The sequence below is a fragment of the Lynx rufus genome, unplaced genomic scaffold (assembly GCF_022079265.1).
Source record: "Lynx rufus isolate CCGP_SWC_20201006 ecotype Redwood Valley unplaced genomic scaffold, mLynRuf1.p SCAF_10, whole genome shotgun sequence".
NCBI lineage: Eukaryota > Metazoa > Chordata > Mammalia > Carnivora > Felidae > Lynx > Lynx rufus.
The window spans coordinates 58,686,755-58,692,089 of record NW_025814824.1 but is presented as its reverse complement, the minus strand read 5'-3'; positions in this window follow the sequence as shown (position 1 = coordinate 58,692,089).

The window sequence follows — 5,335 nt, the reverse complement described above, 5'->3', positions numbered from 1 at the left end:
ATTTTTATTTTTTTATTAAAAAATTTTTTTTAATTTTTTTTAACGTTTATTTATTTTTGAGACAGAGAGAGACAGAGCATGAACGGGGGGAGGGTCAGAGAGAGAGGGAGACACAGAATCCGAAACAGGCTCCAGGCTCTGAGCTGTCAGCACAGAGCCCGACGTGGGGCTCGAACTCACGGACCATGAGATCATGACCTGAGCTGAAGTCGGATGCTTAACTGACTGAGCCACCCAGGTGCCCCTAAAACAATTTTTTTTAATGTTTATTTATTTTTGAGAGAGACAGAGACAGAGTGTGAGCAGAGGAGGGGCAGAGAGAGAGGGAGACACAGAATCCGAAGCAGGCTCCAGGCTCTGAGTAGTCAGCACAGAGCCCGATGCGGAGCTTGAATCCACAAGCTGTGATATCATGACCTGTGCCATAGTTAGACCCTTAACTGAGTGAGCCATCAAGGCACCCCCATTTCTTTTTAAATAATTATGAAGACCAGGGGCGCCTGGTGGCTCATCAGTTAAGCATCTGACTCTTAGGTTTCAGCACAGGTCATGACCTCAGGGTTCATGAGTTCAAGTCCCACATCGGGCTCTGTGCTGACCTCACGGAGCCTGCTTTGGATCCTACCTCTCCATCTCTCTCTGCCCCTCCCCTGCATGTTCATTTCTCTCTCTCTCTCTCTCTCTCTCAATAAATAAATAAACTTAAAAAAAATTTTGAAGACCATGTGGCATTATAATCATAAATTGTTAAGTGAGAAAGCTGAATACAAGCTGTAACCACACTAACAAAATCCTTATGTAAATTTTGCCAGCATGTAAATAAGGGCATAAAAGGAAAGCTGAACAGTTCATTTGTTAGGATGGTAGGATTATGGATAATTTTCTCCCCTTTTAATTTCCTTTATTGTTATAACAGTGTAAACCACAAAAAAAAATCTGGAAAAAAATACAATGAAAGCAACAGATAGGTACATTTTGTCATATCCTTTGTAAATCCTTTCAGTGAAGAAAGGGATTAAATGTGGTTTACCATAGAAAATGATAAAATAAGAAGCACATATTGCATTTCTTCCAGACCCTCCTACCCTTCTGGGAATAAATTAAAATATAAACACCAGAGTTGATTTTTTAAAATCCAGGATTATCTCATCATTCTATTTAAAACATATAAAGAAAGAAAATGCACTCCTTTTTCTTTTGGATGAAAAATTTCCTCAGCCAGTTTCCATATGTCTGTTCTCTGTTGGTGGAGCTTGGGTCCTGACTCCTACCTTGTGCATTTCCCAACTTGTAGGACCTCCCTCTGGATGTATAGACAGTGGTGGAGAAGGTCCAGTGAGACTGAAGGAAACCCAACTGCTCCTGCTTTGAGAAATGAGCACGCTAATTCCTGCCCAGGCTGCAACCTGAGTCTGTGGTCAGGCTCCCCTGAGATAATGTGTGTAGGGTGACCCAGAATCACTTTGGAAATCCTCCGGAACTGCATACAGTTGGATCTTTTTCCTTTGGGAGTCAGTGCAGCATCATGAAGGACACACAGGGGTAGAATCTGGGTGAGGGTAAAGGTAGGGGCTGGAGGAGTCGTGGGTTTTAGGGAAGTAGTATAATTTGACTGTGAAGTTAGAACTGACTTTCAAATTCCATCTCTGCCATTTCCTAACCGGATGGTCCTGGGCAAGTCTCTGTGGCTTTACTTAACTCATGGTGATAATGTTGTAAAGCATGGTGAGCAGTAAGTAGTAAGCACTCAGGAAATGTCAGGAACTCTCATCAGTCCTGCCCCTCCCAGTAACTCACTGTGGAAACTTTGGCAAGTCTGTTTCCTTCTCGGGGCCTTAGTGTGCCCATCTGTCAATGGGGCAAGAGGTTGGATTCAATGGCTTCTCAGGGCTGTCTTTCTTAGCATAGACAGGCCAAGTCTGTGGTGTCACAGTGGTGGTTGTACCAATGTCCTTTTAAAGATAAAGTTACACAGGAATCTGTAGCCCGTGGGGATGCAGCCATGGAATTGAGTTTACAGAAATGTTCTGTAGACTGGCCTCTCAGCCCCATAATCCTGCTCCTGCTTTACTCCTTTTTGCTTTTTTTTTTTTTAAGAATCTTTTTTTTGGGGGGCTCCTGGGTGGCTCAGTCGGTTAAGCGTCCGACTTCAGCTCAGGTCATGATCTTGCGGTGCGTGAGTTCAAGCACCGCGTCGGGCTCTGTGCTGCCAGCTCAGAGCCTGGAGCCTGTTTCAGATTCTGTGTCTCCCTCTCTCTCTCTCTGCCCCTCCCCCGTTCATGTTCTGTCTCTCTCGGTCTCAAAAATAAATAAACGTTAAAAAAATTTTTTTAAAAAAGAATTTTTTTTTTGGTTTGTTTTTAGAGATAGAGTGAGAGTGCATGTGTGCATTCGTGAGCATGCTCGTGGGAGGGGAGGGGCAGAGGGAGACAGAGACACAGAGAGACAGAGACAGAGACAGAGAGAGAGAATCTTAAGTAGGCTCCACACTCAGCTTGGAGCCAGACTCAGGGCTCCATCCCATGTCTCTGGGATCATGACCTGAGTCAAAATCAAGAGTCAGATCCTCAACTGAATGAACAACCCACGTGCCCCTAGAGTTATTTTTAAGTCATCTCTGCACCCAACGCGGGGCTTGAACTCATAACCACAAGATCAAAAGTTGCATGCTCCACAGACTGAGCCAGCCAGGCGCCCCCTGCTTTACTCCTGAATGTGTTTTCCCTAGTTGACATTATAAGACCACCCTTTTAGGCTGGGATTATTCATCCAATGACATAGGGAGGATGTTGAAGCCCCCCTTGCACTGTCTAAGCTGATATTTTCACAGGAACCTTCACTGTGTTACCTTGTTTGTTCTTTCATGAGGGCAGTGACCCCCAGAGGGCAGAACTAGGACCAATGGACAGAAATTACATGAAAGCTGACGGGTGCTCAATGAAGGAAAGGAATTCTTGGCAGCCATTCCACAATGAAAAGAGCTAGTGAGCTCACTGTCCCTAGAGGTATTCAAGCGCAGGCTGAGTGTTTATTGGGATGCTATAGACAGGCCAGGCTAGATACAATTCATATAATTAAATGAGGTCCTCTACTCCAAGTGCCCATGCTATTAATGAACTATTTACTGATTTAATTAGTAATACATTAATTGATGAACTACTAGCTGTACCATCTAAGAGAATCTGGCCTATTCTAGCTGCTCTCTGAAGAGAATGCTCACTGGAAGACTCCTGGGATTGGGGGTTTGTGGAGAATCTGACAGAACACATGACTTATGACTCATCTTTCTGCGCCTTCTTTCCCACAGAGTGAAATTCTATAATGTACAGGGTGTGTGTGTGTGTGTGTGTGTGTGTGTGTGTGTATACAGTAGACTTCACCTCATTAATGCACTATTGACTGCAATTATGCCTTTTCATTTTCCCTGTAGGATCTGAGGTTTTCTTCCCCGTTCAGCTCTGCCCAGCTGTGTGTTTTTCCCCAGCAATTCTAGATCCGACATTGTCTTTTCAGAAATTTAGCAGTGGTATCATGACAGCTGTTAACCAATGGCTCTCAGATGTGCTTGAGTTGAATTTTTTGCCTGCTGGCAAAGGATACTTTGAAAAGACTGGCACATTTTTTTTAAACATGTGAATACTGTCTGCCTCCTCCTATACAAACCCTCACTCACAGCTCCTGTCAAATGCTGGGCCATTGGCTCCTCTACCAAAGGAGAAATATACTTAGTCAACCAAAAAAAAAAAAAAAAAAAGATTTTCTTTAAACGGCACTGGGGGATGTAAACCCATCTTAACAGTACCTCGTGAGATAAGAGCCTAGAAATTCTGTCATTTGATATTCACAAAAGCCCAGAGAGGTGGGTTGAGTGGGTGCCAGTTAATCTCCCCAACACACAGGTTAGCAAACTGAGGGGCAGAGAGGCGAGGTCACACTGCTAGGATGTGGTAAAGCAGGAGTTAGAGTTGTGGACTACAGAGGCTCAGTCTATAGAGGATCGTCCCTTCACCACGTTTATTCATTCATCAGACTCTCGATTTATGTGCAAGTCCTGTGTTGTTCTGGGGTTGCAGAGACAGATAAGATACTGTCCCTGCTCTCATGAGAGAAAGGCACAAGGACAAATTGCTATGATAGTGTGACGAAGGCATTCGCAGAGGTGTGGGACCCAGAGGGACTCTAATACACTCACTCAGGGAGTGACTCTAGGCATAATACAGACACAAAACCCCACAGAAGCAGGTAGTAGTAACCTCTGCTCAACCAGAGAGGCTCAGCAAGAAAGAGGGTCTTGCAATGTTCGGAGGGAAGGTGATATGTTCCCATGGGAGTGGTAGGTGATTGGGCCAAATCTCAAGGTTGCTCTAATGCAGTTCTTAACTGTTTCTCCTTGGGGACTCCATTTTCTCAGCTCCCTAGTTTGGTCACCAGGGAACACTGTGTACTCCTGCCCTTCCACTTCCTAAACAGGCCAAGCATTGTCTACCTCTAAGCTATTGGTCATACTGAACCCTTGGCCTGTAGCAAACACCTTTCTCCCGATCTTCTCCAACTCAGTCTTCCAAGCTTAGATCAAATACCACCTCCTTGAAGAAACTTTCATAGATTCCCCCTAGTGGGAAAGGACTCTTCCTTCATTTTCCTAACTGTATTCAATTAAAAGCTCCATCAGGTTCTACCTTATATTATAGGCTTATTTCTCTCACCTGACTGTGAGCAACTGGAGGGCAAGAGAGTCTTGTCTCTCTCTAAGCCTAAGCACTGGACTCTTTTTGTTGAATGGAACAGAATGAAAAAATGGGAGGAGGAGACAGTTCTCTGGTTCTTTTGGGACACATTGGGGATGGTTTGCAAAGAGACTTGCTGGTACTTTGGGCATCTAAGTACTGTGATCCTTACCAGCTCCAAATTCTCAATGTTTGGATAGGTGGAGGCCTGGTGAAGTGGGGGGTGGGCAGGAATCAGTAAATCATAGGGATTCAGTCCTTGCCCTGGAAAAGCTTTTAAGTCAGTGTTTTTCAAAGGATGGTTCAGGTACCTCTTGCATCTGATTTCCCCGAGGAAGTTATTAAACATTTGGGTTCCAAGCTCTGTCCCATATCACTAAAGCAAGCTCTCCAGAGTTGGGGCCCAGGGATCTGCATGCAATCCTTCTCACACTGAAGTTGAGAAGTTACTGTTATTAACAACCAGAATGGCATACTGCCAGAAGAGCCGAGGTCGCAGAGGCGGAGCCCTGCCCACGGGAGCTCATAGCCTAGGAAGATGGGGGAGGACTGGGCACACATACTCATTTGCCATTGCACAGGGAAACAGGAAAGGGAGAACTCAGGGC